The sequence below is a fragment of the Palaemon carinicauda genome, chromosome 14 (assembly GCF_036898095.1).
Source record: "Palaemon carinicauda isolate YSFRI2023 chromosome 14, ASM3689809v2, whole genome shotgun sequence".
Lineage (NCBI taxonomy): Eukaryota > Metazoa > Arthropoda > Malacostraca > Decapoda > Palaemonidae > Palaemon > Palaemon carinicauda.
Window position 1 is genome coordinate 130,469,145 of NC_090738.1, and position 19,810 is coordinate 130,488,954.

Here is a 19,810-nt window from a genome sequence, read left to right on the forward strand (position 1 = left end):
AAAACAATGCAATTATGAAGGATTGATTGATTGATTTAAAGTTTTCAGGCATCCTGACATCTGAGGTCATTGACGCCGGTAACATTTAATTTATGTATACAAAAATAAAAGATAAAATAAAATAAAAAATAAGAGTATTCAATTAAAATCATAAAAGTTGAATGTAATAAAAGTTAAATATATTTCAGAAGACCTGCTTCTGAAAGAAATCTAAAAATGCCACTTGCATGGTAGGACACATCATTTCCAAGAATCTTGGCAAGGATGAACCTGCCACCCTCACCTCGAGCCTCAAACAAATATCTATTCCGCAAGTTGTTATAATTGGGGCATTCGGTCAACAAATGCCTTACTGTTAGAGGTACTACACAGTCGTCACAATATGGTTGGTGTTGGCCCTTCAGCAAAAACTCGTGTGTAAACCGAGTGTGACCAATACGGAGACGACAAAGAGACGTCTCCCATTTTCGGGGCATCATATTATACCTCCAAGGAGATATGTCATTTGTTATCTCTCGCATTTTATTGCCATCTTGACTATCCCATTGCTGTTGCCATTTATTGCAAACCAATTTCTTGATGTCAGGTAAGAAATCATCACAGGGAATGGGATACCTTCTTGGCAGCAACTCTGATGCAGCCTCCTTAGCCAGTGAATCTGCCTTCTCATTCCCGGACACACCTACATGTGCTGGAACCCAACAAAATTGAACTGTTATACCTCTCCATCCAATTATGAAAAGCCATTCTAAAATCTTTAAAACTAGAGGGTTATTAGAATTAAAAACTTCCATAGCTTGAAGGACACTCCTTGCATCACTAAAAATTGTAAAATTACCCTCCTTCTCCAACGCTATTTTCTCAATAGCGGTTAATATGCCATACAGTTCGGCAGTAAATATGGAAGCGGTCAGAGGAAGTGCACCTCTACAATTAAAACCATTACTATGTACTCCAAATCCAACGCCAGCATCAGATTTGGAGCCATCAGTATAGATAAAAGTTGATCCTCTATGTTCTCTAACATGTTCATTAAAAAGAGACCTGGCTTCTAGGTCTGACATATTCTTCTTATCTCCAATAAAATATTTACAAAAAGATATCTCTGGTAACTTCCATGGAGGCGTTGGTGATACCTTGAATGGAAGTACCTTATTTCTAATTAAATCCAGACTATTTAATAATCGTTTCACCCGAAAGCCATAAGGTTGAGGAGATTTTGGGTGGAACTCAAAGTATGATGCGTGTCTTACAAGGCTTGCAGTCTGAAAGGCGAGAGAGTTAGGGAGTCTTTGCAATCTAAACCAATACCGAAGAATGGAAGACATTCGGTAAAGGTCTAGAGGTAACTCTCCAGCATCAACAAGGAGACTTGGAACGAGAGAGAGAGAGAGAGAGAGAGAGAGAGAGAGAGAGAGAGAGGAGAGAGAGAGGAGAGAGAGAGAGAGAGAGAGAGAGAGAGAGTTGATAAAAACAATGCAGAGAGAACAACAGAGAGAGAGAGAGAGAGAGAGAGAGAGAGAGAGAGAGAGAGAGAGAGAGAGAGAGAGATGAGAGTGAGATAAAAACAATGCAGTTATGAAGGAACAACAGAGAAAGAGAGAGAGAGAGTGAGTTGGGTAACAACAATGTAATTATGAAGGAACTATCATAGAGAGAGAGAGAGAGAGAGAGAGAGAGAGAGAGAGAGAGAGAGAGAGAGAGGAGAGAGAGAGAGAGAGAGAGCCAGCCTTACCTTATTGCCTTATTTTTTGTTTGGGTTCCCCCAGGTCCCTCAGTGTGAGGCACCTCGTATATCCACCAGAGAGTTGCTAATGCATCTTCCGGTGTATTTTGCATCTTCCAGTCTTGGATGGTCTGGGATGCATCTTAGGTATTTATCGAGCTTATTCTTAAACACATCTACGCTCACTCCTGATATGTATCTTAGATGAGCTGGCAGCACATTAAATAGTCGCTGCATTATCGATGCTGGTGCGTAGTGGATTAATGTCCTGTGCGCCTTTCTCAGTTTACCTGGAATATTTTTTGGCACTATTTATCTACCTCAGCTTGCTCTTTCTGATATTTCAAGCTCCATGATGTTTTCAGTAATTCCTATTTGTTTCCATGCTTGTATTATCATGTAGCGTTCTCTTCTCCTTTCTAGACTGTATAGTTTTAAAAATTGCAGTCTTTCCCAGTAGTCAAGGTCCTTAACTTCTTCTATTCTAGCAGTATAGGACCTTTGTACACTCTCTATTTGCGCAATATCCTTTTGGTAGTGTGGGTACCATATCACATTGCAGTACTCGAGTGTACTACGTACATAAGTTTTGTAAAGCATAATCATGTGTTCAGCTTTTCTTGTTTTAAAGTGTCTGAATAACATTCCCATTTTTGCTTTACATTTAGCCAATAGTGTTGCTATTTGGTCGTTGATAACATATTCCTATTTAAAATTACACCAAGGTCTTTAATTTCTTCCTTGTTTGTGATTGTCTCATTATTAGGTCCCTTGTATGCATACACCATTCCTTCTCTGTTTCCATAATTTATTGATTCGAATTTATCGGGGTTAAATACCATCCTATTTATCTCCGCCCATTCATATATTTTGTTTAGATATCTTTGTAGTGAGTTCCTATCTTCATCACAAGTAATTTCTCTACTTATTCTTGTGTCATCGGCGAAACTTCTCACTACGGAGTTTTCAACATCACAGTCTATGTCTGAGATCATAATAACAAACAGCAGTGCAGCTAGTACCGTACCTTGTGGCACACCCGATATTACCTGGGCTTCATCTGATTTCTCGTCATTTGCAACCACTATCTGTTTTCTGTTTGGCAGGAATTCTTTTACCCATTTTCCTATCTCTCCCACAATATTATGCTTTCCTCATTTTTTTCTCCAATATGTTATGGTCTACCTTGTCAAAGGCTTTTGCAAAATCTAGATAGATCACATCTGTGTCTTTTTCATTTATCATAGTTTTGTATATGTTTTCATAGTGTGCTATCAGTTGGGTCTGTGTACTTTTTCCAGGCACGAAACCGTGTTGACCCATATTAAACAAATTATTTTTGACCAAATGGTTCATTATTTTCTTTTTTATTACCCTCTCATACACTTTCATAATATGTGATGTTAGACTAACAGGTCTATAATTGCTTGCCTCTAGTCTTAATCCACTTTTGAAGATAGGGGTTATATAGGCTAATTTATGTTTAACATATATCTCGCTCATATCTACACTCTGTCTTAGCAGTATTGCAAGCGGCTTCGCGATAGTGTTTGCAGTTTTTTTTTAACAAAATTGCTGGAACTCCATCTGGTCCGGCTGCCGATCCATTTTTAATTTCGTTTATAGCCTTGACAATATCTGCTTCATTAATATCTATATCCGTTAGATATTTAACATTTTCTTCTCTCATTTCTGTTTCATTATTCTCATTCGCAATTCTTGGCGTGAACTCACTCTTATATTTTTCTGCTAATATGTTGCATATTTCCTTTTTTTCATTCGTTAGCTGTCCTTCAATTCTTAGAGGGCCTATTTCTATTCTCCCTTTATTCATCTTTTTTGCATAGGAGTAAAGTACTTTGGGGTTTCTTTTTATATTTTGAAGTGTCCTTTCTTCTAAGTCCCTTTTTTTCATTTTCTTTCGACTGTATAATCTTTTGTTCTGCATTTTCTATCTTATATTTTATTTCTCTCATTTTCCACACATTTTTTTCTTTTGCAAGATTTTTCTTCCACTTTCTAATTTTCTGAAATAAGATCCTTATGTCTCTTGGTATGCACGTCTTTTGTTTATTGTTTTTATTCGGTATACACGTCTTTTGTTTATTGTTTTTATTCGGTACATATTTTTCAACAATTTTCTCCAGTATTTTGTACAGTATGTCCGTATTTACCTGTATATTATCACTTACAAATACATTTTTCCATTCTTTATTCAGTTCTTCATTTATTTCTGACCATTTTATATTCTTACTGTAAAAATTATATTTTCCATATCCTTCCCAAAGTTTTGTGCTTTTATTAATTCTGTGATCACTTGCTTTGGAATGAACTATCAATTCTATGACATTGTGGTCTGAAATTCCCGTGTTATACACTATTATTTCTTTAACATAATTCACCTCATTCACAAATACTAGATGTAGGACATTTTCCTTTCTTGTTGGAATGTGGTTTATTTGTTGCATATTATGTTCTAATAGCAGAGAGAGAGAGAGAGAACACACAATGTAATTATGAAAGAACTACCATACAGAGAGAGAGAGAGAGAGAGAGAGAGAGAGAGAGAGAGAGAGAGAGAGAGAGAGAGAGAGAGAGATGGCTATAAACAATGGAAATTTGAAGTAACTACAACATACCTCAACTTCCTGGGTGTATAAAATTTCCAAAATACTAATTTCATACGTGTTGTATTTAACTTTGACATTAATCACGCAAGAATCAATCAGAACACTAATTGCACGACGAACGTTACGCGTTAATTAGCTAAATGTTTGTATAAACAAAAGATTTTAGTAAACATATGAACCTGTACATGCATAGATTTTGAAATATTTGGGGTACCTGAACTTACAAACACACACACACACACGTTGCTGTGTGTGTATGTATGAATATAATATAATATATATATATATATATATATATATATATATATATATATATATATATGCATGTATATATATATATATATATATATATATATATATATATATATATATATATATACATATATATATATATATATATATATATATATATATACATATATATATACATACATTTATATATATATACACACACACACACACATATATATATATATATATATTCATAATAATAATAATAATAATAATAATAATAATAATAATAATAATAATAATAATAATAATAATAATAATAACTAAACTCCCACCCCAGATGGAACAGAAGGTTGCTATAAGTCCAAGGTCTTCAACAGGGAAAATGGCCCAAGGAAATAGGGAAAAAATAGAATAATGTGCCAGAATGTACCATCATAAAAACAAATTTTTCTAATAAAATAACTTTAATATTAGAGATGACTTCATCTCCGACTACTGACAAGCTTATAAGGATGTTAGCTAGCAGATGTATTAATAATACAAGGAACAATACGCAAATTTTAATTTTATGACTGCACTATGTAAGAAAATTTCAGAAAATCATCATCTTAATACTTTCGTGGTGATTACAGATTAAATAATCATTGGATATACCGTTAAATGTTTTCCATCATGTCTTTTATTTCATGGAATTTTGTTATATTCTAGCATAATGATACCTTTTGAGAGGTAAAATAATAATGTTTTACCACTCACAAGAAGAGATCAGGGCAACAAGTGATCTTTTCTAAAGATGCTTTCTCAACTGATGAATGACATTTAGGTCATCTATACTACATAATATATACTGTATATAACTGTTACCTTTCCTTTTCAAATTTTCAAAAAATAATTTCCAACTAATTATTCCCTTTTTTGGTTCTCATTTAGACAAAACACTTTACGATCATATAGAAAATCTATAGAATTGTGCTTTTAAAGTAAACAAAATTATCATCCTTATAGTCCCCACTGAAATTAGTTGTGAAAATAAAGGAATAATTTGACTTTCTTTAAATAATGCTTTGAAAACCAAATCATAATTGGTCACTGAATTGCAAAATCCCCCAAAAACTGCAGCAGCAAACGTTTTTACCCTAACTGACAGATTACTTTCCATTAAAAAAAGATTCAACTGTTTTTTTTACACCTTTGCGTCATTTTCAAAAGTGATTTTTTATTAACATTTAACTCGGTGCGGTATGTTTGACTCAAGCTGTACTTTACTTTTATATTATTATTATCATTATTATTATTATTATTATTATTATTATTATTATTATTATTACTTGCTAAGCTACATCCCAAGTTAGAAAAGCAGGATGCTATAAGCCCAGGGGCTCCAGCAGGGAAAATGGCCCAGTGAGGAAAGGAAACAAGGAAAAATAAAATATTTATAGAACAGTAACAACATTAAAATAAATATTTACAATATAAACTATAAAAAAACTTTAACAATTTGATATTACAGTCTTTTCAATTACCTCTACATCTTTAACACCAATTTACTTATAGCCACATTTACTAGAGCCATTGCATAAATACACGTTCAACTCTCTAGCTTTCTTAAAATATCTATTTTTTTCAAACCAGTGCATCTACAAGATTTACTCTCACACTCCAAAATCAAACCATTGTTCTCTAGTCTTGGGTAGTGCCATAGCCTCTGTACCATGGTCTTCCACTGTCTTGGGTTAGAGTTCTCTTGCTTGAGGTACACTCCGGAAAACTATTCTATCCTATTTCTCTTCCTCTTGTTTCGTCAAAGTTTTTATATTTTTCCTTGTTTCATTTCCTCACTGGGCTATTTTCCCTGTTGGAGCCCCTGGGCTTATTGCATTCTGCTTTTCCAACTAGGGTTGTAGCTTAGCAAGTAATAATAATAATAATAATAATAACATATACCTAATCTCCCAAAAATATACATTCTAATTTTCCTACCCTGTTATGCAAATCATTTATTCTCTCCTTAAATTGTTGGTACAAACCACCCTTACAATATTACCAATCTTTTCCTTTAACTGCCAAATGATTTCAGGAATTATTAATAAAAACAATCCTCTTACAATTCCTTGATAAGTAAATATCCTTTGGTTTACTTTCACTTTGCCCAATATCCATAACCAAATTCCTGACCTGAAAACTACAATTTAAGGCATGTTGCCTTTCATTTTCATATGTACTTAAAATTGCTAATGACATGATAATCATCTATCAAGTATTTAACCATAGCACCAGTTAAATGAATTCTTCCAAAGGGTCTTTTCTAAATCATACGGTAAAAAAAAAAAAAACTTTTTCCTGACTTTATTATTTCCTTGAGTAAAACTATGAACATTCTCCTTTTGAAGTTGAACAATGAAGTCCTTCTCACAGCACATTTACCCAAGACTCCCTACCTCCCTCATTCATTCCCGGCCACTCTAAACCTACTAAATACACCGACACTGTTTTCCAGGTTTTTTCTTTTATAAAAGGGCTGTTTTACTCTTTGATGAAGCGACTCCAGGTTGGAAAGATTTGCCTGCTTGTATTACTTACAAGACATCATGTTGTCGTTGCCCTATAAGTCCACTGCAGAACAAAGGCCTTAGACATGTCCTTCCACACACACAGACAGATATATATATATATATATATATATTTGTGTCTGTTTGTATGTGTGTGTGTGGAAGGACATGTCTGAGGCCTTTGTCTCGCATCCCGCAGTGGACTAGCTACGGCTGATGATGATTATGATATATATATATATATATATATATATATTATTATTATTATATATACATACATACATACATACATATATATATATATATATATATATATATATATATTATATACATACATACATATATATATATATATATATATATATATATATATATATATATATATATATATATATATATATATATATATATATATATATGGGAGGTTGGGCTGTGGCACCCTAGCAGTACCAGCTGAGTCCCTGGTTAGGCTGGAGGAACGTAGAGAGTAGAGGTCCCCTTTTTGTTTTGTTTCTTGTTGTTGTCGCCTACCCCCCAAAAATTGGGGGAAGTACCTTTGGTATATGTATGTATGTATGTATGTATGTATGTATATATATATACATATATATATATATACATATATATATATATATATATAATATATATATATATCTTTCCGGGCACGAGTGGAGAGGGGATGGCACGTTTGCGTATTGCATATCTATCTAAATATCTAGCCGTCATTTTTGACGGGTCGCGTAAACTACTGTTTGTAAATAAATATATATATAAATATATTTATATATATATATATATATATTAATACAGAGAGAGAGAGAGAGAGAGAGAGAGAGAGAGAGAGAGAGAGAGAGAGAGAGAGAGAGAGAGAGAGAGAGAGAGAGAGAGAATTTTTTATCATACAATATCCAAACTTACTAAAAAAAGAAAAAAGAAATAATACTACACAGCAGAAGTCTAAAAAGAAAACCTTGTTTCACAACCAACCTACAAGGTCCAACACTTCTGCCACAAACTTTAAATTCGACAAAAAGAAAAAAAAGGGAAAAAAAAGAAAGAAAAAAGGTAAACGTCATTTTCATAAGGACCCTTCTTCTGTCTCGAGTTGTCAGAGAACTTCTTCCTATGCTTACATCATTTTGTGGGTATTCAGAGTTAAAGCTGATGTCTCCATCTCTTATTTTCTCATTTAAACACCAGAGATCCGTCAACCATTTTTCCTGTGTTTATTTATTGCTTACCAAATACAAGTCTACCAGTCCTATCATTTAAAGCAATGCCGATAAAAGAATATAAATCCAGAGATCCGTCAAACATTTTTCCTGTGTTTATTTATGGCTTTCCAAATACAAGTCTACCAATCATATCATTTAAAGCAATGCCGATAAAAGAATATAAATCCAGAGATCCGTCAACCATTTTTCCTGTGTTTATTTATTTCTTAAGAAATACAAGTCTACCAATCATATTTTCAAGCAATTGTAATAGAAAATTTTCCTTTTTTTATACGAAAGTTAAAAACCTTAGTAAACCATGAAATACATTTGTCCCTATTTGATTCATTGCAAGTAAAACTTTACAGTAAATACATTTACCGCCTATCTGGTGCATTGCGATTAAAACTTTAAATACATTCGCCCTTATCTAGTGCATTGCACGTAGAAACTTTACTTGCAATGCACCAGATAAGGGCAAGTGTATCTAAACATTAAATACATTTGCCCTTATCTGGTGCATTGCAGGTAAAACTTTAAATACATTTACCCCTATCTGGTGCATTGTGATTAAAACATCAAATACATTCGCCCTCATCTGGTGCATTGCAAGTAGAACTTTTACTTACAATGCACCAGATAAGGGCAAGTGTATTTAAACATTAAATACATTTGCCCTTATCTGGTGCATTGCAAGTAAAACTTTAAATACATTTGCCCTTATCTGGTGCATAGCAAGTGAAATTTTAGAAACATTTGCCCTTATCTGGTGCATTGCACGTAAAACTTTAAATACATTTGCCCTTATCTGGTGCATCGCAAGTAAATTTTAAATACATTTCCCTTTTAGCTGGTGTATTGCAAGTAAAACTTTAATTACATTTGCCTTATCTGGGGCATTGCAAGTAAAACTCTAAATACATTTGCCTTATCTGGTGCATTGCAAGTAAAACATTAAATACATTTGCCCTTACGTTCAAATATGAACCCAGTTTGAAGTCTCTGTGACAATGTTGCCAAAACTTATGGCTGATTATGTGAATTGAACATTTTGCTTGACCATGACCTTAACCTTTGACCTTGACTTTCCAAATTTTTTTTATTTTCAAGCATTTTACATAATAGTTAATCCCTGTAAGTTTTATTACTCTAAGATTGAAATTGTGTACAGGAATCTGTTCACAAACAAAAACAAACAAACAATTACACAAACAGGGGGTAAAACATAACCGCCTTTAAACTTCGTTGTTGGAGGTAATAATAAGGGTAAACTGGATCTTCAGCTAGCAATACCGTATATTTTAATATAAAACCTAAAATTACTAGTAAAAAATGCAACATAATTTGAATAATGATAACAACTAAGAATAAACTGGATCTTTAAAAAGCAGTATTTTAATTTCTTATAACGAAGCCTATAATGACTATCGAAAAGAATTCATCATAACTTGAAGAAGAACTTGCGTATATCTAAGGTTAATCATTTTTATATATATATGACCATCATACAATGTTAAAAACTTGCCTCAGAAAACGGTAAATTTCTTGAAAAAAATATTGCTACGCATTTACCGTTTTAAAAACGGATATATTGACGTAAAGGAGTGACATTACGGTCACCAACCCGTGTAAGATAATAACAAAGTAGGGTAAAAATTACGGTGGCCTGTATTTTACTGAAATACGGCTGAGAACAGCATATTTCTACGGAGAATTTCCGATGTAAATTATGGTTTTTTTATCTAGTCCATTTGGAGACTGGTTGATTTATTAATAAATAGAATCTAGTCCATTTGGAGAAAGGCTAATTTATTGATACATAGAATCTAGTCCATTTGGAGAAGGGTTGATTTATCAATCTATAGAATCTAGTCCATTTGGAGAAAGGCTGACTTATTGATATAGAGAATCTAGTCCATTTGGAGAAAGGCTGATTTATTGACATAGAGAATCTAGTCCATTTGGAGAAAGGTTGATTTATTGACCTATAAAATTTAGTCTATATGGAGAAAGGCTGATTTATTGATCCATAGAATGTAGTCCATTTGGAGAAAGGTTGATTTATAGATCTATAGAATGTAGTCCATTTGGAGGAAGGCTGATTTATTGATATAGAGAATCTAGTCTATTTGGAGATAGGCTGATTTATTGATATAGAGAATCTAGTCTATTTGGAGATAGGCTGATTTATTGATATAGAGAATCTAGTCTATTTGGAGATAGGCTGATTTATTGATACATAGAATCTACTTCATTTGGAGACATGATGAATAGAATGTAGTCCATTTGGAGACATGATGAATAGAATGTAGTCCATTTGGAGACATGACGAATAGAATGTAGTCCATTTGGAGACACGATGAATAGAATGTAGTCCATTTGGAGACACGATGAATTGAAGGTAGTCCATTTGGAGACACGATGAATAGAATGTAGTCCATTTGGAGACACGGTGAATAGAATGCAGTCCATTTGGAGACACGATGAATAGAATGCAGTCCATTTGGAGACACGATGAATAGAATGCAGTCCATTTGGAGACACGATGAATAGAATGCAGTCCATTTGGAGACATGATGAATAGAATGTAGTCCATTTGGAGACATGATGAATAGAATGCAGTCCCATTTGGAGACACGATGAATAGAATGTAGTCCATTTGGAGACATGATAAATAGAATGTAGTCCATTTGGAGACATGATGAATAGAATGCAGTCCATTTGGAGACACGATGAATAGAATGTAGTCCATTTGGAGACACGATGAATAGAATGCAGTCCATTTGGAGACATGATGAATAGAATGTACTCCATTTGGAGAAATGATGAATAGAATGTAGTCCATTTGGAGAAATTACGGTTGTTTGACCAGTGTAGAATCCCATTAAAAGCATTCCAGTACATGAGCGTACTGGACGTTTGGAGCGGTCTCCTTTAAATCTCCTCTTCTTTGCTATCTAACAAAAATGAATGGAGGGAAGCACCTCATGGAACGCTTACTTACAAAACATTTCATTAATGAAAATGATGGTGATTAATATAATGATGAATATTATAGTCTGAGTTTTCTACCATTTGAGAAACATTAATATTCAGAAAAGTTTCACAATTCAATTATAGGGAAGAATCTTAATGTTAAATATTGATGTTTCACAAAAAAAAAAAAAAAAAAAATATACTTAATAAGTAATAATAAATATATAAAAAACAATCGGTGCTATTTCGTCTAAGTTCAGTCGTTAATCATAAGGAGAAATCTTAATGTTTCAAAAGATATATTATAGACTTTAACATTATTTCATATATATATATATATATATATACATATATATACATTATATATATACATACATATATATATATATATATGCTCTTTCATTCATCACAGGGTTCGAAATATTTTACCATTTGAGAAACATTGAAATTCATCAAAGAATCTTTAATGTCTCAAAAGAAATTAATCAGAATTTTCCAGGATTAATATATATATATATATGTATATATAATATATATATATATATACAGTATATGTGTATATATATATATATATACAGTATATGTGTATATATATATATATATATACATATACTGTATATATATATATATATATATATACACATATACTGTATATATATATATATATATACAGTATATGTGTATATATATATATATATATATACAGTATATGTGTATATATATATATATATATATACAGTATATGTGTATATATATATACACATATACTGTATATATATATATATATATAATCAATACTATTTCATCCATCAAACGGACAAACTGACCGAGGCCCAAAAGCCAGACCAGATATTCGAGATGCAGTGGAATGTACAACTCTATGTGGGGTCAGCGGTTGCTGAAGTCCTATTCAGGAATAGTGGGCCGATTTAGCTTTTGTGGTACAATTCTCTCTCTCTCTCTCTCTCTCTCTCTCTCTCTGTGGCGCTTTAGCTTTGGTACTACACGTTCATCTCTCTCTCTCTCTCTCTCTCTCTGGCGCTTCATCTTTTGTGGTACACGTTCATCTCTCTCTCTCTCTCTCTGTCTCTCTCTCTCTCTCTCTCTCTCTCTCTCTCTTTGGTCTCTTACTATGTGGTATAAGTTAATTTCTCTCTCTCTCTCTCTCTCTCTCTCTCTCTCTTTCTTTGGCTTTTTAGTATGTGTAGTATAAGTTCATCTCTCTCTCTCTCTCTCTCTCTCTCTCTCTCTCCTGTTAATGACCTTTGTTGCTATTATTAAGCGACCTTAATAAGTACAGCGTTAGCTACTTTAAGGGGAGATATATGGGCATCTTCTCTGAAAGCAGGTGATTACGAAAATAAAAATGATATATTAACATAAAATATATAAGAGTAAATTTACGAAATCGAGAAAACCATCAACGATATATTTGGAAGAGTTGAACAAAATATAATAAAAAAAATATCAAAGACAAAATAAAAGTAAAAATCAAATATTGGCATTTTGACAAGTGAAAAGAAGACTTGGAAAATAAAGTGTGCTTGATACATAAAGAAAATGTAAAAGAAAAGATAAAAAAATAAATGTATGGCCATACTTTGTGTTAGTAGTACTAGAAAAAACAATGTATCGAAGTGCTATATCATAAATAAATACCGGGAGTATGAATTATAAATTTTTGAGTTAATCTAAAAACCTTTTTATTTACCTGGATTATAGAAACAAGTAAATTATTATTATTATTGTTGTTGTTGTTGTTGTTGTTGTTATTACTAGCAAAGCTACAACCCTAGTTGGATAAGCAAGATGCTAGAAGCCCCAGGGCTCCAACAGGGAAAAATAGCCCAGTGAGAAGAGGAAATAAGGAAATGAATAAACGATATAAGAAGTAATGAAAAAAAAAATTAACAATTACATGAAGATATAAATTGAATAAGAAAATACTTTCAATTCTGCGGAGATAAAATTGAAAACAATTTTATATCAAATATAAAGAAATTTTAATAAAATCAAAGGATAGAAAATTCAAAGCAAAATACAAAATCCTGCAAGCAGTGCCCCATGCACCGTTGCAAGGGTTAAGCCTCAATCCCTAACCTGTGACACCAGATAAATTCTTTCCAAACCATTCGATCACGTCAGTCAATCAATCAATCAGTTAAAATCTCTCTCTCTCTCTCTCTCTCTCTCTCTTCATTGCGTTTGTAGCTGTGAATACAGACAACTTCTTTCCAAGTCTCTCTCTCTCTCTCTCTCTCTCTCTCTCTCTCTCTCGTAGTTTTACCACAAGAACTCCCACTGGTCAGAAAGACCATACAAACTCAAAGAATATATAACTAGTGTATGCACCCAGTCAAAAGTGACGGCTAAATAGCTTAATAGATACACACACGCAACCCCCAATCACCAGGGTATGACTATTTCCTCTAACCCAACTTGAGGGACGGAAAGAGCTGAGCTGTGACCGGGAATATATATATATATATATATATATATATATTATATCTATATATATATATATTATATATATATATATATATATATATATATATATATATATATATATATATTTCCCAACACTTGTTTTTTTTATAACATCATCATCATCATCTTCTCTTACGCCTATTGACAATCTATTTTAAATATCCCTGCCAAGATTCTTGGACATGATATGTCGTACCATACCAGTGTTATTTCAAATTGATGCCAGAAACAGATCTTCTAAAAACTATTTAACGGTTATAAGAATATTTTTTACTTTTATTGTTTTAAACTGAATTACCATTTATCTATTTCTTTATTTATATCAAATAATATAGGCGTCAATGACCTTAAGATTTCAGGATTGCCAAATATCTGCTAATCGATCAATAAATCTACAGGGAATAAGTTCAATGTCAAGCTCATGCTAACGTAACATTTATTAGTAGGCGATACCACGTCCTCCTTCAACCTAGAAGGGTTGGGAACGGGAAAGGGGGCGGGGGGGGAGGCCCCCTACTTGAACCCTTCCCTAATTATTTGATCAGTAGTACTGACAGGGACGCTTCCTCAGACAACCTTCCCTAATCTAATCTAGGGGGAACCTTCCCACCTGTCCGGGAGGAGCGAGCACCTTTTCCCCCCATCTTCCATTCACTTATAGCTGAACAAAGTTATAGGGGACGACGGTGGTCTAGTCGTTTGGGGGAAAATACTTTTCACTGATATTTTCAGGGATAAAATGTTATCCCTATGTCGTGTTAGGGATTCATACATGTTTCCTGTGGTATATGTACTAGATGTAATGTGCACATAAAAATATATATACATGTATGTTTATGCGTTTATGTATGTATGTGTATGTATGAATAGATGTATGTGTGCATATATGTAGATATATGTAGCTATAGGCAACATATGTATATACACACACATGCACACACACACATATATATATATATATATATAATATATATATATATATATATATACACGTATATATATATATATATATACTGAGAGAGAGGGGGAAGGAGGGACAGAGAGTTATATCCGCATAAATCGTACAAAATATTCAATCCAAAGTTTTCGCTTAAAATAAATTGTTTAATGAAGGACCTACGAAAGATATTCAATGTTGCTTTATTAGGTGAAGCTTTTCAAATTCCCTTTTCAACGACCGTCTTGGTTTAGTAATAAATATCATTGACAACAACAACGTAACTATAACATAAATAACTGGAGGGGCACTCAGTAGAACGCAGACCTCCGCCGCGGCAGCTTATTCCTCGACCTTTTGTTTGACCTTAACATTTATCTATTAGCGTGTATTTTTTATACACTCAAATGAAGCAAGTTTGAAGTCTCTATGCCAATGATGTCCAAACTTATGGCTGATTACGTGAATTAGACATTTTGCTTGACCGTGACCTTGATCTTTGACCGTGGCCTTCAAAAATTTTAATAATTTCCTGATTTTTTACATAACAGTTAATCCATGCATGTTTCATTACTCTACGATTGAAATTGTGGCTAGGAATCTGTTCACAAACACACAAACAAGGTTGAAAACATAACCACTTTCCAACTTCGGTGGTGGAGGTAATAATAGTTTCTTCAACATCTTTAATAACTCTATTAGCACTAATTTAATCATAATAAAATCTATAAATACTTTCCCCTCATATTCCTTTCAATATAGGGATCCTTCATAAATGTTTAATATAGAAAATAACATAATTAGCACCAACTAGTTTATTAATTTTCATACAAAGACAAATTGAAAGTTATAAATCCATTTTTAAATACTTTCCCATCATATTCCTTTCAGTGTCCACATCCTTCATCGATGTTTAACATAAATAATAACATAATTAGCACCAACCACTTTATTAATTTCATACGAAGACCCACAGAAAGTTGGAAAATCCCCCACCCCCCCCCCCCCTCAAAAAAAAAAAAGAAAAAAAAAAAACACGTGACACCAGTTCGCAGATCGTGAATTAATTGGATCAGTCCCAATCATAACGGATAATAAATCAATGGAATATCTAGGTTCCTCAAACAACAGGCCTCGTATATTTGCAATAAAGCGAACTACAGAGAGGGAAAATAAAAGAGGAAAATAAAAAAAAGGAGGATAAAAGATGAAACAATTGCAAAATGTTAGCCCCCCAAAATTCTTGGTAATTTACAATGTTTGGTTGTATGAGAAAACAAAAATCCAATAACACTAGAACGACACTTACAAAAAGGAAACAAGTGTTTACGTGCAACAATATTCCTTGTTTAGAGAAAAAAATTGTCGAGTAAACAAAATGTAGCAATAAAATAACAGCTGTTCAGGGGAGAAAAAAAAAAAAAAAAAAAAAGGTTCCGTGTTCATTTTGTTGTTTATGTACCTTGTCTTCAAAGGCCGGATCTTGAAGTATTTCAATATTAGAATATGAATTTATTTGAAGAACTCTCTTATAAAGATCGTATATAAATATAAATATTCTTTGCAAATATATTAAAATGATATAATATATATCGAGAAAATAAACAGGCTATTTAATATGCAATGATTTATAAGCATTTATTTATAACTAAATACCGTATATAAGTATTCCTTGCAAATATATTAAAATGATATAAATATCGAGAAAACCAACAAAATTTATTAAGTAACGATTTATAAGCATTTATTTATAACTACTCTCACTGTAAATATCGTATATAAGTATAAATATTCCTTCTAAATATATTAGAATGATATAATCTATATCGAGAAATTAACAGGGAATTTAATATTTAAAGATTTATAAGCATTTATTTAAAACTACTCTCACTTTAGATACGGTATATAAATATCAATATTCCTTCCAAATATATTAAAATGATATAACCTATATCAAGAAAACCAGTTTAATATTTATCGATTTATAAGAATTTATTTATAACTACTCTCACTGTAAATATCGTATCTGAATATAAATACTCCTTCCAAATATATTAAAATGATATAACTTATATCTAGAAAACCAACAGACAATTTAATATGTAACAATTTATATTTATCTCTAACTTATTTTTCAACATGGGAGGCAAATACATATAGGGTGGTTTCAATCTCTATAAATCTACTGTTTTAAAGAAAAAAACCCTAATTTTAATCGGAAATTCTCCGTATAAATATACTGTTTTCACCCGCATTTCAGTAAAATACAGGCGACCGTAATTTTACCTTACTTCGTTATCATCTTTTACGGATTGGTGACCGTAATATCACTCCTTTACATCAATATATCCGTTTTAAAACGGTAAAAATATTGGAATAAATGTTGCCATGGATTTACCGTTTATTTAATGTAAATTTTCAAGTGTATGACTGCGCAATGGTGGTATGCACACCTCTCTAATTCCCTCTAAGGTGAAATTTTCCAAGTAAGAACGCCGGTCAAAATATTCCAACTCTCGAGTACTGCAGTGCAACGACGGTGCTGGCCGATGCGCGATAACCACCAGCAACATATCCCGGGAGGACCGACTCCATCGATGAAAAAAAAGTTATCGTACTTGTGCGTGCAATCGCACTAAATGTCGCGGTGATTTTGACCCGCAGAGCCTTGAGGGGGAAGGGGGGTAAGGGGGGTGGAATGGATAAGGAAACGACATGGCTCGAATTAGGGTACAAAGGGTTGATAAATGCGGCCAAGAGCGAATGTGGGAGGGAGAGTTTGAGAGCAGCGTTGGGCTTAGTTGAAGGATCAATGACAGGGCGGCAGAGAGAGAGAGAGAGAGAGAGAGAGAGAGAGTGAGAGGCAGGCTTCAGCTCTTACAAGATCATTCGTACTGGGTCATTCATGGATGTAGCATCTGTACAGTTGGCTTCGTTAATTCCGGTACACTTCAGGGGAAGATAAGGAGATGTCAGTGTACTGGAATTAATTAAGCCAACTGTACATTGTCATACCAAGAGAGAGAGAGAGAGAGAGAGAGAGAGAGAGAGGCAGGCTTCAGCTCTTACAAGATCATTCTTACTGGGTCATTCATAGATGTAGCACCTGTACAGTTGGCTTCGTTAATTCAGGTACACTTCAGGGGAAGCTAAGGAGACGTCTGTGTACCAGCATTAATGAAGGCAACTGTACATTGTCATACCGAGAGAGAGAGAGAGAGAGAGAGAGAGAGAGGCAGGCTTCAGCTCTTACAAGATCATTCTTACTGGGTCATTCATAGATGTAGCACCTGTACAGTTGGCTTCGTTAATTCCGGTACACTTCAGGGGAAGATAAGGAGACGTCTGTGTACCGGAATTAATGAAGCCAACTGTACATTGTCATACCGAGAGAGAGAGAGAGAGAGAGAGAGAGAGAGAGGCAGGCTTCAGCTCTTACAAGATCATTCGTACTGGGTCATTCATAGATGTAGCACCTGTACAGTTGGCTTCGTTAATTCAGGTGCACTTCAGGGAAGATAAGGAGACGTCAGTGTACAGGAATTAATGAAGCCAACTGTACTTTGCTATTCCAAGTATGGGCAGTGAAAGAATTGGGGCTTCCAGAGGCAAATCAAATAATGAATATATCGTGAAGAGCTACGATTGGTAATACTTTATTTGATAATCTAAATCAGTATTGAGTGATTACACTATCATGAAGAAAAAATAATAAAGACTCAATCTACATTCAGGAGGATTTTAAGAACTAAACTATGAACATGTCCATACACATGTGCGTAGACATTTCTATAGACAAGCAATTTAAAAAAGAAAATGAAATTCTACTTTACTCCAAAGATGCGGTTTCAATTATATTTATCCTCTTCAGGTGAGATACTGAGGTGGGAGTACAAGAGGTAGAATGGAATTCCTAGATCTCAGTTTATAGTAGGCAAGCCTAAAAAAAAATTTGTATTAATTTCACACACACACACACACACACACACAAAGTGAAGTATTCAAACATCTTTTGAATTTATTTCCATAACCCCTCAATAAATACATTACTTAAGAAAAAAAAAATAAACACACAGAAACCTATGATAAATCATTCCCTTAATTTCAAAATAACCAAAAACCATACCAGACGGTATTGTTGATAGGCCTAACGGTTGAAGTTTGTAAATAAAAAAAATATTCGTATTGATTTCACCAAACAAAAAAAAAAATAGTAATCGTGAATCGTGAGGTAATCAAACACCTTCGGAATTAAATTCAGTAACCTCTTAATAAATAAATTACTTAGGAAAAGGCATAAGGAGACATTCTATAAATCATTTCCTTAATTTCAAAATAACAAAATAAAATACCAGACATCATTGTTGTTAAGCCTAACGGTATAAGTTTCCTAAATAAAAAAGTACAAGACAATACTACTGAGACCATTTTAACCATTTCATCAGAACTGTCTACCCCAAATTCAGTGCTGACATCCTTACTTGATTTGGGTTTCGAGAAACCATGAATGGAATAAATTTGTAAAATCCTTGAAGTTATGGGAGGCCATTTCACGTGCAAATAAAACAAATCAGCTGGATTTTCTCTTTCATTTAATTTTTTTATCTTGAGTGCGCATGCATGACTAATGGAATTAAGAATTACATAACCTATAGCTATAATTTTCTATTAATACCAGGCACGATTTAAAAAAAAAAAAATTAATTATCACTTTCTCAAATTTAACAAATATATGATTACTCTCCAATAACTGTCATTAAAGAGAAGAGACTTCTCTCTCTCTCTCTCTCTCTCTCTCTCTCTCTCTCTCTATATATATATATATATATATATATTATATATATATATATATACATATATATATATATATATATATATACATACTAATTTATAACTAGGCTACAACTCTAGTAGGAAAAAGGATGTGAGTGTGTGTACACATGTATAAATGTGTACCGCATGTGCGTGTGTGCGTATGTTCCTTAATTCACGCAACCCACGTATACATTTCTAAATATTAATCAACAAATAACCCTTCAATATTGAATTCACCAAAC